Here is a 22270-nt window from a genome sequence, read left to right as displayed (position 1 = left end):
CTGCTGCTTTCAAAGAGCAACGAGAGTCAGAGAGCGATGCTCCGTGTGCGCTCGGGGACGCCTCTTTATGTCGAAAAGCAGCTTCTCAGAGATCTGTCAGGAGCTCAACAAACCCAATCCCACTAACCGCTTCAATTTATTCAGATGAGCCAGATACAGACGGTAGAAATTTCAGATTCAGCGAGCGCTGAGCCCCGGAGCAGACCTGAGGTCAGCATATCGGCCGCTATCAAGCCGAGACATTGTGCTGTGCTTTTGCTCCAATTGCTAGAATTGAATTTCTGGGTCTCTGGGCTGGACTCCATCTCAGCCGGTGACTAATGTTAGCGTCCCAAAGCTTTTCCAGACCGATAAATCCACAGGGGAGGATGCAGCAAGGCAGCAGGAACGCTGATTACAGCCAGCCGCTGGGAGATTTCCCCACAAACCAGCTTCCACTTCTGCCTCCGCAGCAGTTCTGGGCTTTACAGGGGAAGCGGGAGGGGGGCCGTGGAGAAGCCTGACCCACAGCTAAGTATGATGGAGGTTTAGGAAAGAGAGGGCTGTGGTGCTGAGGGAGGATCCGGGTGATGAAGAAGGATGCCCGAGGCAGCCGAGATGAGTTTTAATTACTGCACACTTTGTGCTCTCTGTGAACCTGCACGCCTAACACTGTGCTGACAACAGCCAATCAATGCTACCAGTGTTAGTGACATCAGTGATATCATGAGCCTGCAGGTGATCAAAGTAATGTCTGTGCAAGAGATGCAAACTACGACTAAGACGGCAGCTAATCAGGCCGCAGGGGGACGAACCTCACGGCCGACCAGCAAAATCCATTCATGAACACAAACGGCGTCAATCTGCAGAGCTGCCTCTGAGGCCAGTGTGAGAACGATATCTCACACATCTGTGTCTGTGTGCACCGTCGATTGATTTCATGCATTTCCTGCCAGGTAAACGCATTATTTTGATTATTATTACGCGACCAAACAAACCACAAATAACAGCAGTCAGCTGCGAGAGTTCACGGCAAAGAAATGATCTGCTGTTGCTGAGGGGAAGAAACGCAGCCGTACTGATAACATCTGTAACATCTGACATTAATGAGCCCGTCCAGCGCTTTCTATTCCATCTACAGAAGCTTTTTACTACACTTGTAACAGGAGAGATTTACATCCTGTACGACTTGTGGATATGCAATCATCTCAAATATGAGTTAGAAGTGTCCGTCCACTCATCACAGGGTGAGCTGCTCCGTTTCCAGGGTTAACTGGATTAACAACTTTCAAAAGCAAGGATCGGCTCCTCCTCTGAACACAGGCTGGCTTTTCCCTTTTCCCATCGAGGATATGAAGAGCAGGCGTGCCCGATGGCTTCAGATACAAAGGTGCAGAATGAGATAAAGAGAGATGATTTTGATAATCTGACTCGTGCAAAGCTGCTCTAGCAGAACCAAGAATAAAAACATGGAGTGTGTTCATCTGCACAAGCAGAAGACTGAAAGAGAAACTCTTTATTCATCAAACTGTTGTTAGGATTCAGTGAGTGCTGCTTACAAACTGCACCCAGCATGTGCACATGATTAGCGCTGCCACAAACGATTATTTTGATAGTCGACTAGTCACCGATTATTTTTGCGATTAGTCGACTAATCAGATCATCATCCATTGGACGTAAAACTACAGCTTATTGCACCAGCGGCATCTGCTCTTATATAACTATCATTAGCTTACAGCTTTAAGTGTTTAAGGTATGTGCTAACTAAAAATAAAGACAAGATGAGAGTTTATTAAATTTTAATGAAATTTGCAGATTGTTTCGGTGAAGTTTAATAAACTCCTTGCTATCTAAAATATAACAGGACACTGGAGTATATTCTCGAGCATCTCACACTTCTGATAATCAGCTGTCTGCTTGACGTTTATTCAGCTGTGTAAAAACTATAACTTTAATCTCAGCCAAACCGATTTACTCAGGAACAAATAAAATACTGAAAAAGCCAAACAATAACATTTTAAGTTATCTAAGTGACTTATATATCATGTTTAACCTGAGTAGCGAAAGACGGTGGTGGGTTTGAAAACGATTTGCCGGAGTCCGGTGTTCTCACGGCTCTAGTGAGCCTAGCCCCCGGCTAGCTATCGAGCTAGTGGCTAACAGACGTCTCCGAAAACGTCGGAGCACTTTTGAAAATATGTGGTGTCCTGATAAACTGAGCAGATATTTGAGGTTTACACAGCTACATTCTCGCCTGAAAATATGTTAAACGTTTATTTTGTGACCCAGAAAGAATAATAAGAGTAATATTAAAACTAACTAGCTGCCGCCATTGTTGGAAACTGAGCTGGGCCGCGCTATGAATAGAGATTGAAAATGTGACGTCATTCAAGGGTAAAACCGCAAAGAATTCTGGGAACTCGTGGCAAGAGGTACTAGCACACACAGGCTTTCAATTGAAAACAGTCACACAGCGATAAAAAGAAACACAAAAAACTGTCAAGAAGCTGTTGTATTATTAACTGCAATAGCCGGTCGCATGACAGCCATGAAGCCGACGGGTAAAGAGATCGTTTTTTTTATCGGATTACGTCGTTGAAGAGAAATTGTTCGAGCCATGTTTCTGAAGTAAAAAGAGGCGACAGATGGCCTGGATTACAGCCATTCAAAGACCAAATATAACGTCCCAGAACATCCAGCTCACAGGTTAGTCTGCTCCAAGCATTTCCACAAAGGTCAGTGTTTTGTAGTGTTTTTCATTTTTCATAACATAATTGGTGATGTAGGTTACAAGCAAGTCTGGCGCTGAACAGAAATTGTGGCGCTATGCTCCTTTGTTTATTGTGCATAAATAGTGAATTGTCCTGACACAATATTGCGTTTTGCTTCTGTTATTACCATGGTACATTGACAAAACGTATACTTTTATTCACAGGATAAAACTGTTTTTTTTGTATCACTAATTGCCCAGTACGATTACAGCATACAATATTATTGTCACTGCTACATTTCTGTAATGAACCAGAAATTATTTCCACTACTAATTAATTACCGTTGAGCTCAAAGGTCCTGTTAATAAACGGTTAACGAATGTGTATTTATGAAGACGATTTGTGAGACTGGTAAACTTATGATACGTACGATGGTCTTTCGTTCTACACGGTGCATTTCATGGTCCTGTACCCATCCGTCGGTAAACTGTACCTGGGCTTGTTGCAGTGACCTGAAGTTACTAAACTTCATGAGTGTATGCACTCACTCCAAGAACCGTATAATTATAAATATGAGCGTGGTGAAAGTTGGGCAGCATGCTAACGTATTTTGTCCACTCTGTGTGCTCGTAAGGGTCTAACCCTTTCACTCCTTTGATTTTTTCCTCGTATCTTTTCTTTGCCTTTTCATTGAGTCTGTCTTTGTACGGACCGGCATTGTTGTCCTTCGTTTTGTACATAACTTTTTTGGGGGGCAAAGAAAAAGCAAGAAGGTATTGGAACCGGAGAATGAACGTTTTGCGGTGCTGCAAATGCTTGCATTTGATGCGGTACTTGGATTGTTTTGCCACGAGTTACCGGCATGCAATGCGCAAAAGTCACGTGGTCTGTCAATCTCTATTATGGGACAGCTTCTTCTTCTTCGGGGTTTAACGGCAGCTGGCATCCCTGTACATGCAGTGCTGCCATCTTCTGTTTCAGTCCGTTATTACACTCTTAAATCCTACTACTTATTCCTGCGTCTTTTGGGATCTTACAAAGCTTCAAACGACGCGTCGACTATTAAATCAGTCGTCGACGATTTTGATAGCCTTCAGCTGTTGCAGGAGATGAAGATGAATAAACACAGACGCGTTTAAAGGAATATCCTTTGAGATGGAGGACATCGCTGCAGCAGGCACGGCCGCCCAGCTGTGTTCTTCTGATCAGAGCTTCACAAACTGTGTCAGCTCTCCAGGTAAGGAAGGACATTTTGCACCATCGACAAGCAGCTGTGCTGTCGTTGTGGAGTCAGAGCACCCAGCACCACCCACAGACTGAGCTCACTGTGGTCCTAAAGGCTCCACTCAGACCAGCGTGGATTTGGAGACCAGCGTGGCCCTTCTGTGATGCAGGACCTCAGCAAAGAGGAGGATTCACCCCAGGAAGCCACTCTCCTCACAGACACCTCCAGGATGTCGGCTGTAGTCGGGCCTTTCTCTCTGAGACGCTGTAATTGCAGAGGAGCTGAACAAAAGGAACGACGTAACTTCTACAGAGACGCAAAACTCTGACATGAACGTTATCCCTCTTGTGAAAGTCATAAGATGACTCGCCACGTCTGGATTCACCAAAAGTTTAACCGTGTAATCGCCACTTCCATCAACAACGAGCCTCAAACGTCACAGTGTCAGTATCCCACCATGACGCCTTCCCATCAGTTTGTTTTTAACCATTTCTGTCTCCACCTCGTTGTCTCTTCTTCTACAGGAAAACAACAGATGCAGGAAGTCGTCCTTTAAAGTGGGGACAGACGAGAAGCCTCCTCTTCAGGAGGACGTAGAGCCCACAAACGTCACGGTCTGCCTGCGACCCAGCGTTCACCTCCACCTGTCCTCCAAAGGACGAGATGGACACCGGATGGATTTTCCCCTCATCATATCTCTGAGACTTCCAGCAGACATCCCATAATTACCAGCAGGGTAGTCCACAGCGACCATTTCTTCCTCTGCAGACAAAGCTCTTCTTCATCTCTCCGTCTTCACGGGAAAGATGTCAGCAGACTCTCAAAGTGAACCTTCGTATCCTGTAAAAACAGCGACATCCTCTTCCTCATGACGACAGCTGAAGACTGTAAACAGGAAGCTGCTGTGCACTCAGCATTATTACACTTCATTTAAGTGTCTGTTAATAATGCATCTGAAACTTTATTGCATCAAGTCCTACGACGTGACACAGCGACTCTCGGTGCTCGATGTGGACGTGTTGAACTGTTTGCAGCCACACAGCTGAAGCTTTAATTACACCGTCCCAGTCTGAAACAGATTCACCTGAATATCCTTTGGCGATATATAAACATGGAGGTCACCTGATGGCGTGTTTGAATTCAGACACATTGGAGGGTTTTCCAACATGAAGAAAAGCATCTCAGTCTGATTTAGTGCTGGCAACTCCAAATTTATCTGGATCATTGTCCTGCTGCCCGAGTGCTCTTGAGCTTCATGGCATGAACTGATGCGCGGACTTCCTCCTTCAGGGTTTTCTGGTAGATTCATGGTAGGGCTGCTCAATTAATCGAATTTTAATCACGATTACGATCTGGGCTTTCAACGATCATTAAAAATGACTGAGCCGATTATTAGCCCCTCCCTCGTGCTTTACTCTCGCGCTGCTCCGTGTGGCAAATCGAGCGCACCTCTCTGCATTTCGAACACGCGTCACAACAATTAAGAGCAGAGGTCTCCAACCTTTTTTGCTCCACGGACCGGTTTATGCCCGACGATATTTTCACGGACCGGCCTTTAAGGTGTCGCGGATAAATACAACAAAATAAAACTAGTACCGGTACCGAAAAAAAGAAAATTTATTCATAACACACATGAAAAGACCCAGGAAAACAGAGTAAACGATAAAAACGATAACAAAATAACACTGAAAACTGATAAAAACCCTGAAAACTATACATTTCACACCTGAGCCTCAACTCTCGTGGCCCGGTACCAAACGACTCACGGACCGGTCCGAGGCCCGGGGGTTGGGGACCGCTGATTAAGAGGACCCGAGGAAAGCTCGGAAAGCTCAGCAGAAGTTATTTGGAGAGGAGAGTGACTGCTGTTGGTTGAAAAGAGAGGTAAAAAAACTTGAGTGGTGTGGAAACATTATGGGTTCATGAGTCAGACGTGGATCAAGTAGACACAGTGTGTAAACTTTGCTACAGTGTCGTAGCTGCACCACAGAGCAACACTGCAAACTTCACTAAACATAGATGTTTACATTTTTCATTTATTTCTTATATTGCAAACATTTGCACTGTTATCAGTATTTGCACTATTTTATATTATTTTTGACAATCTTTAAAGTCATTAATCAACACATTGTTATTGTTAAATAAATATCGTCAAATAATCGAGATCTCAGTGAAAATAATCGTGATTATCATTTTTGCCATAATCGAGCAGCCCTACTGAGTTACAGCGAGTCACTCTGAAGCAGCAGAGCAGCCCAGACCACCACCGTGTCTGCAGCTGCTGTCATGATCTCTCATCAGATGTGACGGGGCTCAAACACTCTTTGGGATCATCCAGATGTTTTCTGGCAGATGTGAGATGAGCCTTTGTGATCTTTTTGGTCAGCAGTGGTTTTCTCCTTAAACTCTCCCATGGAGCCATTTCTTCTCTTTCTTGTGGTTGAATCATGACCTCCGACGTCGTCGATGGCGAAGGTTCAGCACCGTTCCAGGTGTCCAGGTAGTTCTGTGACCTTTCAGACTGATGATGTCACTGACTTTGGTTCTCAGCTGGTTCTTTAGATCATGGCGTGATGTGCTGCTGGTTGAGATCTTTCAGCCTGCTTCACTTTATCAGACAGCTTCTGTTGTGGTGAGTTCTTCTGGCAGTAACTTTAACCCTTTAAAGCCGGTCAGAGCAGCACGCTCCGCTTTCGTAACTATTTTTAAATCCCGGTAGCTCTGCAACCACGTGAGCTAGCGCAATAATTTTTTTTGCATATGAAACCGGAGGAGTTGTACTTACATCTTCTGCCATCAGCTTGTCCTCGGTCACAGTTTCCTTCCACATATAGCTTTGCAAAAACTGCATAAAAAGCACTTGCAGCAACAAAAACATAATATTCCAGAAACACGCTTTGCTGATCCGATCAGCTGTTTGTAACACTTCCTACGTTGGAATAGACGTCAGCGTGAACTTTCACATGTCCGCCATGACCTGCCCGAAACCGGAAGTGACGTCATTTTCATGGAAATGTAGTTTTTTACCATCAGGGCCTCATGAGCCTATACTGGTGTTTTTAAAAGTTATCTTTGACTTTCTGACTTTCTGTGTGGTTTCTGGGATGCTTAGGACTCATATTGCACTGCTGGAAATAGTTTATTTTGATGCAGATGCTGCTTTTTTGCAAATTTGCATTATAATATTTATTTTCGTTTTTCCTGCAGTGTATAAAAATTGGTGTATTTCAAAAATAAAACTATGAAGACACTCAAAATAAATTTCCTGTGGTGGGAAACTATTTTGTGCAACTTTTTTGTATTTACAGTTTTGAGGGATAAGCCTCTTAAATTTCTCTAACTAGAAATATATGTTAAAAAAACAAAAACGATTTTCAATTTTTTTGTAGTTTATTGCAGTTTCTTGCAATTTATGTAATTACTATGCACTTAATGCAGACATATTATTAAAATTTGGGCTATAATGGTTGTATTGATGTATAGCAACTTGAAATGCTCCCAAAAATGGCTCCACAGCATGTAAAAATATAATATAAGCTCTGGCGGACTTGGTTCTATGGTAGGTCTTAAAGGGTTAATAACGAGGCACCGACTCTTCAAAAGAAGACGCTTTACACAGGAGGGGAATTTTCTGCTTTAGAATTTGCACAAAAAAACAATAAATGAGTAAAACTGAAACTATTTGATGGTGTGGTAATGTTTGTAAGAGAACAGGCAGTTTAGGGGTTTATCCCCACACTGGTAGGTGATGTTCACCAAGTCCAAACAGCTAAGATCTCAAGGAAAGGTCACCAGGAAGATAAACATTGATCTTGTGTGGACCCAGATCATCCACAGCACATTTGATGCCCATATATCCTGTAACAGACCAGACTGAGCTCCACAACAAAGTCTGTGACCGGCAAACACACACAAGCATCCTTATGCCCGCATTTAGAGGGCCAACTAGAAGCCCCCCCTCGACAACTTTGACATTTGCTCTGACTTTGTATGAGGTACTTATATGAAATAAGTCATTCGCCAGATAATCTCTTTAACCTTATCACTGAATGTTTATTCATCTCCAGCCCGCCGAGCCTCGCCGCGCTCGCTCAGCCAAAACTAAGGTGATTACTGGACGGGTGTCAGTGTTGACTGTAAGCTGGGCGGATCCAGGCCCGCTGCCCGGACACAAATGGGATTTGTCTCTCATGCAGAACATCAGACGCGGCTTTTTAGGCAACGGCAGCAGGGAAGGCATTACAAAAATGCCTGCTTCCGCTCACCTTGGAGGACTAATGGGCAGTTTGGCCCACCAGCGATGCAGTCATTAGCTCCGGCAGCCGCTCTGGAACACAAATACAGGCTGAAAGCCACTCGACAGCACGGAAATTACACCGAAATAACCCGGCCGAGGCAGCGCTGCACATCTTTCTCCTTGTGGCTGCTTCACAGGCTTGTTATGAACCAAATAGCAGGTGTCAAAATGCACTTGTCAAGAGAAACGACAGCAAAAATCACAAATGACAGCACTTAGAAGAGAACAAATGAGACATCTCCTCCCGAGTGCGAGATTTCGGGGGAAATGTGGGTGAAAAAAAAGTTTATCTTCCAGAGCAGCTTCCTCCCCGCTGAGGCCGTTTAGCAGTGCCTCCCACCGCCACATCGCACTGCAGCAACGCAACCAGGACGCACATCTACACCACATATCACCTACACCTGCTGCACCTGTCAGTCTGCAGCTGAACAGAAGCTGGTGGGTGGAGTCATATTTAGCCAAGCAGTTTCTTTCATTTCCCCTCTACAATTAAAACTGAAATATGAAACGCATAAACATTTAAAGTTGGCTCATTTAAGCCTCCTTATTTGTATTCCTAAATGCTCACATAGAAGTGGGCGGGGCTTCTGCGTTCACAGTCAGGGTGGCCGTCTGACATGACCATATTAGGGCAATCTGCTCTCTCTGACATCACACAGATTCAAGAACAGAAAAACTGAGCATTTAGAGTCTGAAGCCTGAGAGTGTGGCTCCCACTGACCTCTCTAATGCTCAACAGGAACAACCTGCCCTGGAACAGGAAATAAAGCATCTCCAGTGTCAGCACCAAACATCTGCTCTGCTGAACACCTGCTATGATCGTTACAGTGTTTCTCTCATCCCAACCAATCACAGCAGATGGCCCCGCCCCTCCCTGAGCCTGGTTCTGCCAGAGGTTTCTTCCTGTTAAAAGGGAGTTTTTCCCCTGAGAAAGCCTTAATCTTTGGCATGATTGTAGCTAGAAGACTTCTTCTTAGAGCCTGGAAATCACCGTCTCCTCCACTGTTCAGGGTTTGGCTACGTGAGATGATTGCTTGTTTGTATATTGAAGAGGTTCGTTATCGTTTGGCTGACACCCATTTTAAGTTTGTCGAAATCTGGGGCCCTTTTCTCAATCATATTAATGGGAATTTAACATAAACTTTAACCCATTTGACTGCACTTTGTGTTTGTGTGAAACTGCACCTCTGCCGGACCCTGATTCCTTCCTGGACATGTTTCCCACATCTTCTGGTCTTGGTGAACTGTCTGTTGCCCTGTCTAACCTCACACAGAAGATCATCTTCTTTGGGCAATGGTGTTTCTTTTGAACTTTTGATTTGAACTGGCTAACTGGTGTATTTTTATTTATTTATTTATTTTTTTTAATTTTTTTAATTTTTTTCCTGTTTGGGTTTTTTCTTTTTTTTTTCTGTGCTTAAATGTTATTGTTTTTGAATCTTATGTCCTTTGTCTGGTGTGACATTATGTAACTTTGAACTTAAAATCTTATAAATAAACATTAAAAAAAAAAAAAAGGGGAGTTTTCCTTCCCACTGTCGCCAAAGTGCTGCTCATAGGGGGTCATATGATTGTTGGGTTTTTCTCTGTATATATTATTGTAGGGTCGACCTTACAGTATAAAGCAGCTTGAGGCGACTGTTGCTGTGATTAGTTCTGTATTAAAGCTGAATTGTTCTCGTTGCTGAAGTTAAAGCAGCGTAAAACAGACTCAGCAGACTGATTAGAATCGATCGCAACGTTTAGTCATTTTCACTAAATAAATACAGGAAATATTCATAAATATGCACTCATTAACGCATAATTACATCTTCCAACAAACTGATTCATTCTCATAAACTTAATCCATTAAAAACACACAGCAGCTGGTGTACTCCATCTTTTATATACAGTCTATGGGCTCCAACGCATGTTTCGACCTTGGACGGATTCTGAAAAATGTGCTATAAATAAATATTTTGTTTTTTCTTGCGTGCGTGTCTCATTTTGTTATGTACTGTAGATTTATTTGTTTATGTAATAAAAAGTAATAAAAATATCATTCATCTGCGCGAGTCCACAACAACAATATAATCTGATATTCCTGAGGAGGGAGGACAGCAGCGCGGCTGATTACATCTGTAATATCTGACATTTAATCAAGCTGGCAGCTCAAACTGCCTTTCAGCAACATGACAGCATAACATTATCGCTACTGTGGAAATTATACTGCAGCTCAGAGTATTTCATGAAAAGAAACCTAGAGTTACTAATCAAATTCATATTATGGAAACACAACAAAAGGGTCCTTCGAACAAAGGAAGAAGCGAAAGCTGCAATTATTACCGAGCTCCACAAACTTTTAGAATCAGTCATCTTTCCACCAGTGGTTTTTTTTTTTGTGTGATGAATCTTTAAAATGTCAGAAACGTCCATCAAACCTGCCCCTCTGTGTTCCCAACGGAAACTCAATATTCAGTTTACAGCTAATCTACACAAAAAGAAAAATGAATAAAAGTCCCAAACTGAACGACGGTTCTGTTGATCTACCAACTAAAAATCAGGCGGCAGCGGCTGCTAAGCTAAGCTCGATCTCTATCTGCCAGCAGGAGCGTCCCCGCGGGCGTTTGAGGACGGACGACCTTAAAAATATGATCAAAGTATCGAACGCGTCAACATCTGAGGACAGACGGAGACGGCGAGGCTGGTGTGGAACAGCAAGGTCCAGGGCATAACTGAGAACAGCATCATCGTAGTCAAATGTCAGTGAGTGTAAACATAACAGGATGATGGACTTAACCCTTTAAGACCTACCATAGAACCAAGTCCGCCAGAGCTTATATTATATGTTTACATGCTGTGGAGCCATTTTTGGGAGCATTTCAAGTTGCTATACATCAATACAACCATTACAGCCTAAATTTTAATAATATGTCTGCATTAAGTGCATAGTAATTACATAAATTGCAAAAAAGTGCAATAAACTACAAAAAAATTGAAAATCGTTTTTGTTTTTTTAACATATATTTCTAGTTAGAGAAATTTAAGAGGCTTATCCCTCAAAACTGTAAATACAAAAAAGTTGCACAAAATAGTTTCCCACCACAGGAAATTTATTTTGAGTGTCTTCATAGTTTTATTTTTGAAATACACCAATTTTTATACACTGCAGGAAAAACGAAAATAAATATTATGATGCAAATTTGCAAAAAAGCAGCATATGCATCAAAATAAACTATTTCCAGCAGTGCAATATGAGTCCTAAGCATCCCAGAAACCACACAGAAAGTCATAAAGTCAAACATAACTTTTAAAAACACCAGTATAGGCTCATGAGGCCCTGATGGTAAAAAACTACATTTCGGGCAGGTCATGGCGGACATGCGATAGTTCACGCTGACGTCTAATCCAATGTAGGAAGTGTTACAAACAGCTGATCGGATCGGCAAAGCGTGTTTCTGGAATATTATGTTTTTGTTGCTGCAAGTGCTTTTTATGCAGTTTTTGCAAAGCTATATGTGGAAGGAAACTGTGACCGAGGACAAGCTGATGGTATAAGATGTAAGTACAACTCCTCAGGTTTCATATGCAAAAAAAATTATTGCGCTAGCTCACGTGGTTGCAGAGCTACCGGGATTTAAAAGTAGTTGCACAAAACGGAGCGTGCTGCTCTGACCGGTTTTAAAGGGTTAAACAGCATCAGCACTGCTGCAGCCGTCATGGAGACGAGCTGAACGAAATCAGACGCTCTCTCACAGAGGGCGGATCCACACACTTTCATGTCGGGTGCAGATCAGGCGAATGTGTTAACCACCACACTATGGAGCCACTGAGCATGATATAAAGACCCAGTGTGCACCGCCTCATGCTTCCTTTAGGGGTCGCCACACTGCTTCAGCTGCCTCCGCCTCCTCCTACCCCAGCATCCTCGTCTGTCACTCCAACCCTCTGCACCAATCCTTCACTGCACCCATGAACCTCCTCTGAGGTCTTCCTCCTGCCTGGCAGCTCCACCTTCATCATCCTCTGCACATGTCCATCTCAGTCTCTCAGATATTATCAATGAAACTGCAGCAGACCTGTGTGAAACAGACCGCTGTCCGCATGAATCCTGCTGTGCTCTGTTCATTAAAGGGAGGAGCAGACACTTCCTGTTTGAAACCAATATTTTTGTTCTCATGTCCTTGGATGTGCTGCTACTTGCTCTCAGGGTTAATGAATAAATGATGAGAGCCAAAAAACGATCAGATCATTACTGCAGTGGACAAAAAAGCTGCAGCAGGTTGTTCAAAGTAAAAGGACACAGATTTGTCACATTTGATTTCATCCTGTCCTTGGAATTTGATTCTATCCAACCCTCTGATTGATTTAGTCTTCAGAAGTCTTACATTTGAATTCTCTGACGGCCTTTTAAGGCTCTGTTATCTCAAGGCTGATGTAATAGATATATTGTTCGATCGAATGACCAAATTCAAGAAAAGTTCCCAGCCTGAAGTCTTAACGGTAAGGTTCTGAGTTTGGTCATAAAGATTTTCAAATGATGGGAAGCTGCTTCAGATACGCCATTCAAACTTTTAGGCCAAAGATCTGAAAATATGACTTTGAGAATTTGCATCCATCCATTCTGAATGTCAAATTCTGAAAACTTGAATTTGCTTTAACATTTGCTGCAGTTTCATGTTTGAAGGCCTGCAGAAAGATCAGTTACAAAACTACGTGGTTGAAATTTGTAACACAAGTTCCCAATAATGAGGTTTAACTACGCAAACCCCAAGAATGGCCTTAAACATATTAGAGCTTGGAAATGCAGGAGGAGATTATTGTGACATTGCAAAAAATGCAGCTTCCATTTGAATTTTGTTTTGTGTTTGGTAGTAACAACATGTCCAAAATGCTTTAACCTCCTGGGACCTGGCATCCTTATATGTGGACATCACATGTTGGGTTATTTAGACCAAAATACTAAATTTTGCTCTACAAGGGCCTGATATCCACTCACGAGGACGTCATACTGCCACCGTTCTATCGAAATTTAAAACGAATGTCCTCATATGTGGATATTATTTTCATCAGAAACAAAAATCAGGTAATTCTTTGTTTTTACATTCATCAGGTCCCAATCAGCCCAGATAGCAAAGAGAAATTAAAAATGCATGTCATGAAAGAGTTTGGGTCTCAGGAGGTTAAAAAACCCAGAGTTGAAAACCACAGTGGCTACAGCCATCTTTTATATACAGTCTGTGAGTGTGACTTTCAAGAACTGGTTCTGGACCACCGAGCAGATGTGGGATCTGTGAAACCACTAAGAAGATACCGACGGGCAAAGGTGCCAAATGATTTTCCTTGTTTATGTAACACATGAGCTTAAGTGATGAAGCTGATGGTGTAAACGTGTCTTTAATAATCAGATCTGTAGACAGCTCGTCTTATCCACAGTCTGATGATACACATGTCGGCACAGCTGGAAGTAGGGCTGGGCGATATGGCCTAAAATTCATATCGCGATATAATTTGAAGCATGTGCGGTAACGATATATATCACGATATATTCTTTTCTTCTGTATAACGTATTTTCCACACTATAAAGCTTAAAATCCTTTAATTTTCTCAAAAATCAAAACTCGAACTGATTTGGGCAGAAATCTGTTAAAAATGTTTTAGTACAACTTTGGTAAGCTGCACTGCTTGATGGATTGTCAGAGCATTACGGCTGCCGTAGTGAGGAGCTTCGCGGAGTAATCTGGGTCCTAAACTCCGTCTGCTTCAGGTCCCAAAGTCAAACAAACACTGAGAGTTAAAAACGGTCTAAATTCTTTCATCTTTAATAAAATGATCAGCGTTGCTGCTTTACCAGGTGTAACAATTAAGTTTAACATCCATGAAAACAGAATTTATTAAATTTAACGGAGTTAGAAGTTAACAGGAAGTTAGCTCGCTAGCTTCCACCTAAACATTTCATAGCATGTTCTGACTGAGAGATTTTTGAAACTAATTCAAACGTACAGCTCTGCTATCACTTCAAACATAAATGAAGACAGAAAACTAAACAGCAGTGACGTTTGTAGATTTACTGAAGTTGGACTACCTGGTATATAATGTTGTGCTACATGATTGCTAGCTACACAGCTATGTTAGCATAACATTAGCACAGTGAAGCTGGAGGATGAACGCCAACTTTTTTTCCACTCGATAAAAGTTAACGTGAGAGATTCTGGTGGTCAGGGACAAATGTAATCGCATAGCAGGATGCTGTACACGGGCCAAACTTCAGTCAGGAGAACAACTGAGATCATTCATCCACAATACGAGGTTGGTTATTAATATACTGCAACAACATGGGAACAGATTAGCTGCGAGAGAATTCAACATTAATGAATCAATGTTACGGAAGTGGAGGAAGCGCAGTTTTTGGCTTTCCCCATATTTCAAAAGTGCTTCATCTCTTTGCCATGACTCTCGGCATAATTTGCAGATGATAATGGTTTTAGCCGCTGCGATGCTTTCGACCAAAACAGGCGCAGCTTGATGACATCATCAACATGCGCTATCGCGATAGAGATTTTGACTATGTCGCTCTATCGTTGGCCAAATTTATATCGTTTATATCGCCCACCCTAGCTGGAAGTTCAGCTCTTTAAGGACACTTAAAGGACTCGTGCTGACATACAACAGTCTTTCTGCTGGTAAACACTGTCGTATGCAGAGATGGGCAGTAACATGTTACTGTAATCAGATTACTTTTTCAAGTAACGAGTAAAGTATTACTATTGCAAAAAAAGTAATTAGATTACTGTTACTTCCCCATAAGCACGCTGCGTTACTAAACCGTGATTTTATTTGTGAGAGTGTCTCATGACAATAACGTACGAGTGTGTGACGTTCGTGGTAACAGACGTGATGGAGAGAGTACGACCACGCAGCGTTCAAAGCGTGGACGCACTGACCTTGCTTAAGGTTTATTCGATAAATAGTGACACAAACATTAGCTTCTGCTGTTCACTCTGCGTGGGAAGGAAACTTGTTTCTACAGCGAAAAATTAAACTTCAAATCTGAGCGAGCAGCGAGCACGCTGCCACGGGAACGTGACATTCACAGAGAAACCCCCGGATCCTCCCACTGACATGACCGCCGTGGACAAACCTCCACCCGCCCCACTCCTGCTAAACAGGTGACAATAGATTTAAGAGCTGCTGAGTCTTTGATTTATTTTCTGCTGTGTTTTACTTGCATCTATGTGAAAGAGTGTAAACACAAAACATGATTTTATTTTATATGCTGGAATCTGCAGAAAATAGCTTTAAATGTTAAACACATTTCTTCTTGCATATAATTTAAATTTTGCTTGATGCAATGTGAATAAACTTAAAAGATTAAAACTAATAAAACACGTTTTAAAAAGAGATTTTTGCATTTGGTTACATTTTATATGATGGATTATGCAGAAAAAACAGAACTGGGCTACAGGGCTATAACTTTATTACATATCCAGGTTGTGTATCATGTTTTTTTAAAGGTAACTAATTACCTTTGAAAATACATAATCAGTAAAGTAATGGGATTACTTTCTTGGAGAGCTAATCAGTTATTAGTAACTAATTACTATTTTCAAGTAACTTGAGCAGCACTGGTGTATGTGGCCTGAGGCAGGCTTATTGTGTTGCCTAAATATCCCAGAATGTCGTTTACAGCTGGCTCTCTGCTAAGCTGCCTGTTTTGTGTGGCAACATCAGCTCATCCCTTGAGTTTGGAGCTTTACATGACACGAGTCAGTTTATTAAAGTCAAACACGATGAAGCACAAGGAGCGAAGCACACTTCTTCAGCATTATTCACAAAAACCCATCAACTATCCTCGATAACAGTCCACCTTAACAACTCTCATCCTCACACCATCTCTTCCGTCCACCTTTAGGCTCCCTGTCAATGCTGTTGACCTGTGTGTGCTAACAGCTAGCTGGAGCTGCTGCTAGCCGTCCTGCTAACTTTTCAGACTGTGTTGGGGTCACAGACAAACGTGGGTGCCCTCACAGAGGCAGAGACACGCGGGGAGCGGAGCTCCGACCAACCGAACCCGTTTAAAGCACGAGCGCAGCGGCGATACAGGCTCAGAAGCTAAAAGCGGCTAACACACCTACCAGTAACGTGAGTTCTGGCTTCCGGTTGTCCTGCCACCACGTGTCGGCCGCCCGGTCCTAAAGCCTGTCCGTACCGCTCTCGTTTTCTGATGTACGGAAGCCCTTTAGGTCAATTTTGGACAACGAGAATAGTAAAATTAAAGGATAAAAGCACAGTTGTTTTATGCTTTGTTACTATTTGATTATTTTTATTTGTCACAGTTTTAACTTTCAAATTAAAAGCAGTCAATTCTTTTCTTTTTTAAATAAAATGAGAAAAATACATTTTATTCATTCATTTTGGTATCACGTAAAGTTTTGACCTACAAAATGTACTGGCTTCAGAGACTACAAATATGAAGCTAATAGTCCCGAGTTTTACATAATAATTGATTTAAAAACATATTTATAAAATGTATTTATCTACAAAATTTGATTTGTCTACATTTTGATTTTTGTGCCTTAATCTCAGATTTGTGAGCCTCAAACCTTTCAAACTTTTGAATAACTGAATGTTAAGTTTTAGTTTCATCTCTGAAACATGAACTTACAAAGTCACAGCTTTTGCCTCCCACTTTGTTGTTTTGTGCTGTGATGGGACGCTCGGTTCTTCCTCTAACCCCTGCTGTGTTTTTTGGACTTTGCTTTATTTGATAAAGGGTTGTTCTCTGTTGCTTCAGCTCTTTTTCTACAGTCTGCATCTTCCTGTGTTTCATGACACAAACAGTGACTTTCTAAGATTTTTACTTTTATCTCATATTTGTAAAAATAAGTTTGAGCTTTTATTGGAAAGCTGTGGATAATTTCTTAATCCTCTTGATTTCCAACCCAATTTGATAATTTAAAATCATCTGGGGTTTTGGCTCAATCAGACTAATGGCCTTTAAAGCTGAATGCCACAGAGGGAGGAATATTAACAGATGGACTAACATACTGCTGGTTTGGGTCTCATCAGAGAAATAATGAGTGTTTCCAGCCATATTCTTCAGAAATCAATCTCAGAGGCTCGAGGACACCCCAGACTGCTAGATTAGATAGACTCTTAATTTGACACAACAGCCTTTGCATTTACATTTTAGTCATGTTGCCATTTCTGCAGACGTTCAGGCTGTTAATGGACACTTTCAGGACAGCCTGCTGTGGGAAATGAATGTGAGAGCTCTCACTTACAGAGCAGAACAGTGTCTCCCTGAGGAAATGATCACTGATGACTCACATCAGCTGCAAAGAAAACCACTCAGAGGGATGCTGTTCATCTTGTCTGTTAGTCACCCAAGTGTCACTCAGTGCTCGGCATCAGTTCCTTTTGTTTTTTTATGACAGATGTAGGTACACTTGATTAAAAGCTCTGAATCGTGAGGCAAAACACACAACGGCTCAAAAAGTCAGAGTACAGCCTGGTGTGTCCCTCACATCCACGTCAATCCATAAGCACGCACACTCTGACCTCTACGAGTCGCGCGGTCGTATCCAAAAGTTACCTCGAGTCTTCATTGACACAAGCAATAAGGAAGAAAGAGTATTCACGATTCTGCATATTTGTCACACCTACATGTTTCAGATCATCAAACTAATCTTTAGATTACACAAAGATAATCAGAGTAAACACACAATCCGGTTTTTAGATGACGAGTTCGTTTATTAAGGCATCAAACTATCTAAACCTGCCGGCCCTCTTTGTTAAATCATGAATTAACCCTTGTATCCTTGTGTTTGGGTCTGTGAGACCCGTTTTCAGTTTTTTTCAAAAGAAAAATTAAACAATTAATTATTTTTTCAACCTGAAACTCATTGGCTTTGGCTTATTTTCTGTGAAGAACATAAATCCGAACTAATTTTCAATGACCTCATACTGTACCTCCCCCCACGCATTTACATTACATACAAGGTGTTCGGGTCCACTGGACCCAGGTCTAATAAAAGTGTTGAAAGTGTAGATCCTGTGTTCCCACACTCTGTCTTCCTCTTTTCTGGTGCTGCTGATAGTGTTTTCTTCCCCTCCTGCTCCGCACAAAGTTGCAACATTGTTGAAAATTCAGCTATCAACACGTCTGCTCTTACAATCCTGCACATTTTACCCTCTTTCTTGAGGGATCCAAATTTTATTTTCTCATACCCTGTCCCACCTGCAAATTAGGGGCATAATACTATAAATAAGACTTTGCCAGTGTGGTTCTTTATCACAACTGATCAGGATGGCAAAAGATTATCTGCTGCGAGGGCCATCCAATGGATTTTGGAAGAGAGAGGAGCTTTGGATGATGATGTCGAGGAGGAGGTTTCAGAATATTTCACATTTCTGAAAATTCAGAGTCTGAGAGTGACTTTGAAGAAGAGGATGAGGTTGAGCACCATTTAGTAACAAAACGAAGACGAGTAGCCCATCTGCAGCCAGCTCCAGGACCAGAACAAGCCCAGCAGACAGCAAGTGAAGAAATATGGATGTCAATAACTGGTGAAATTGAATGGTCTTCTTGCCCAAGAAATGAGCCACTCTGCAGAGCTGTTACTGTGATAAGCCAGGGCCAACACGGCTGACAGGTACTCATGTGCAGGACATCAAGTCTTCATTTGAGCTTTTCATCCCAGATTCCATCCATAAAATTATTCTGGATTGCAGTAATCTAGAAGGAAGGTGTGTTTTTGGAGAGAGGTGGAAGGAGATGGACCAAATTCATCTAAGAACCACAAAGGCCTACTTTGGGGTTGGGGTTCCTTGCAGGAGTTTTCAGGTCCAAAGGGGAATCCACAGAATCCCTGTGGGATGCAGAAACCAGCAAGAACCTTTCCGTGCATCAATGTCTCTGGAAAACTTCCACAAAATTTCCAGGATTATCCATTTTGATAACCGAGACGGCAGACCAGCTCGACGGCAGAGAGACAAGCTAGCTGCCATCAGGACAGTGTGGGATAAGTGTGTGCACCACCTCCCCCTGTTTTACAACCCTGGGCCTAATGTCACCATTGATGAGCAGCTGATGCCATTTAGTGGTGAAACATATTGCTTCACATGTAAATGTGTTGTGTCTTTCCACTCACTCCACTTGATTAGAACTGATTAATTTTTTTATAACATTTATAAAAAAAAAAAAAAAAATGAGAAGCACATTAATTCATAAATGTGATCTAACAAAGGTAAAGGGAAAAAATTAACCCTGTTTGCTGTTCATATGGCTTGTAATTGGGATGAAGTAAACATCTGTTGAGTAATTTAACATAAAATTGTTTGATAGTGTTAATTTGGAAAGCCAAAACTCTAGCAGGTCCACCAGACCCTGGACACTGGCTGAGTAACAAAAATATGAACACCACACAAGGGTTAACTGTGACTGAGTCCAGTTTCACTGCCACAGCAAAGCTGAACACTGTGACACCTGCTGAATCATAAACCTGTTAAACAGAAGCTGTCTGACAAAGTGAAACAGGCTGAAAGATCTCAACCAGCATCACGATCACGCCACAATATAAAGAACCAGCTGAGGAACAACATCGGTGACATCACCAGTCTGAAAAGTCACAGAGGCATTTCTAAGGCTCGTGAGAGTCGTTATCCACACCAGCCAACCAAACTTACTCCACGAGCGCATCATAAAATACATCAGTTCTGTCCTGTGACTTCGTCAATGACAGCTCTTTAAAACGAGGCTCTAAGGTGAGGTCTTCTCACGTCGTTAAATCCTCTGGAAGTCTCGTCCTCACCTCCTTTCCTGGTTCGGGCGAGGATACGAGGACAGGAGGTCAGGATGGGAAATTTGAGATCGTTTTTGAAGCGCTGATGAGATTTGCGGTCGCCACCTTCTTAGACTTTTGGAGGCAGAAGTGTTCGTACTGGAAAAGATGGTGAAGTTTGAAGCTATCCCCACACTATAAATGGTCCAAGCCTGTCGGTCTCTGCTGCTGGAGCTTCAACTGGACAGTAGAGGACAGATTAGAGCAGCGGTCTCCAACCTTTTTTGCACCACGGACCGGTTTATGCCCGACAATATTTTCATGGACCGGCCTTTAAGGTGTCGCGGATAAATACAACAAAATAAAACTAGTACCGGTACCGAAAAAAAGAAGATTTATTCATAACACAAAATACGGAGCCCCGCAGGGGACATGGGAGAAAAAAAAATGAAGACGGACTTTTGCGAGATCTCGTGAAAGTTTTGCGCGGTGTTCCTCCCGGCTGTAGTAGGTCTCGACCTCCCGTTAGCTCGAAGCTAATGGGAAGAATGCGGCTAAAACTTTTGCGAGATCCCGAGTTTGTTTTGCGAGATCTCGCAAAACTTTTGCGAGCTCTCTCGAGTCTCGCAAAAGTCTCCCAAAATCTCCCGAGTTAATTTTGCAAGATTTCGCAAAACAAACTCGGGATCTCGCAAAAGTTTTGCGAGATCCCAAGTTTGTTTGCGAGATTTCGCAAAAGTCCGTCTTAATTTTTTTTTCTCCCATGTCCCCTGCGGGGCTCCGTATGAAAAGACCCAGGAAAACCAAGTAAACAATAAAAACGATAACAAAATAACCCTGAAAACTATACATTTCACACCTGAGCCTCAACTCTCGCGGCTCGGTACCAAACGACTCACGGACCGGTACCGGTCCGACCGGTGGATTAGAGGATAGGAAGTGTTGGGCAGTTAATATTGGCGTAACTTTGGTCACCGCTAACAGGTTTGTGGCTAAAGTAAAATTTCTGCCACAGAAGAGAGCGGTTTAAAGCAGCGGTCCCCAACCCCCGGGCCTCGGACCGGTACCGGCCCACGAGAGTTGAGGCTCAGGTGTGAAATGTGCAGTTTTCAGGGGTTTTATTGGTTTTCAGCGTTATTTTGTTATCGTTTTTATCGTTAACTTGGTTTTCCTGGGTCTTTTCACGTGTGTTGTGAATAAATCTTCTTTTTTTCGGTACCGGTACTAGTTTTATTTTGTTGTATTTATCCGCGACACCTTAAAGGCCGGTCTGTGAAAATATTGTCGGGCATAAACCGGTCCGTGGCGCAAAAAAGGTTGGAGACCGCTGGTTTAAAAGATCAACCTGATGACGGGGAAAATACAAAGCTGCTGCCTGCTCAGGTCGCACAGAGACTTGTGTTTTATTAAATTTAAGAGTTTATTATTCAGCAGAATAACTCACGCGTCTCTGGAGGAGAGCTGATTATACTTCAGAAAAGCAGAAACAGTTTTAAAAGACTCGAACGCCTTCGTCAAACAGGCTGCTGATGGACAACTGAGCGGTCTCAGCTGAGCGCGCTGCAGTCGGGATCAAATACAGCACGAGTACAATCACCTCCTGCCTGAGAAAAGAAGAGCAGCCGAGGAATTAGACATGAAGGAAGCAGGCCCGCTTCAAATGAGGAAGTACTCGTACCAATCAGTTTTAAAGCAGCCATAGCTCTTTTATGATGAGGGCCTGAATTCTCCTTCAGGGCTTAATTAAAAGTGGAATGTAGAAGCCATTATCACACCGAGTGGCTGGTCCTTAAACCACCATTCCCACGTCTCCACAGTGTTGTTCAGAGGAACCACAGATGAGAGGTTATAATATTACAGATGAGGAGCAGTCACAGGGCACAGTTTGGTTAAAGGCTCGATGCAATAATTGAATAATAATCATTTATTTTGTGTTGCTTTTCAAAGTTGCCTCACGTAGGCTGTTACAACAAAAGAGTTATAAATTAAAATGTATAAAGCAGCAAAAATAGAATAATAATGATGTTTTCATAGAAGATGAAAAGTCATGAAAGTTGTTTTATGAGCTCTGAGTTTGAATCAGCGATTTGTTGATTCCTGACCGACATGTTCAGTGTTTGATGGGGCCAAGCTGTCGCTCTGTAGCCTTTATTCCACTTCCACAGTGATTTTGGGTTTGGGGGCTTCTGTTTAATCACTAGTTTGCTCATGGTTTCCATGAAGTTGACTGTTCCTGAGCTAATCTGAAGGCCACATGAAGTTTGAAAGTCTGTAGCGAATGACAGGAAGTTGGCGA

At 42.4% G+C, this 22270-nt stretch overlaps 2 protein-coding genes across 4 annotated transcripts in view; both read right to left on the bottom strand.

The window, feature by feature from the left end:
- The window catches only part of immp2l (inner mitochondrial membrane peptidase subunit 2), a 222847-nt gene extending 206333 nt beyond the window's left edge, over positions 1–16514 (bottom strand). The window contains exon 1 of one of the 3 annotated variants that reach the window (XM_085165426.1): positions 16327–16514. The gene's annotated coding sequence lies outside the window, so the exon portion shown is untranslated. The remainder of the gene's footprint in view (positions 1–16326) is intronic. The other 2 variants (XM_085165424.1, XM_085165425.1) reach the window with 2 other exon arrangements.
- Positions 6568–22270, bottom strand: part of LOC146513407 (neuronal acetylcholine receptor subunit alpha-7) — a 121558-nt gene continuing 105855 nt past the window's right edge. The window contains exon 11 of the transcript XR_014874930.1: positions 6568–13778. The gene's annotated coding sequence lies outside the window, so the exon portion shown is untranslated. The remainder of the gene's footprint in view (positions 13779–22270) is intronic.

The sequence above is a fragment of the Neolamprologus multifasciatus genome, chromosome 7 (assembly GCF_963576455.1).
Source record: "Neolamprologus multifasciatus chromosome 7, fNeoMul1.2, whole genome shotgun sequence".
Lineage (NCBI taxonomy): Eukaryota > Metazoa > Chordata > Actinopteri > Cichliformes > Cichlidae > Neolamprologus > Neolamprologus multifasciatus.
Note: the sequence above shows the minus strand (reverse complement) of the source record. Positions and strands in the feature narration are given on the sequence as shown.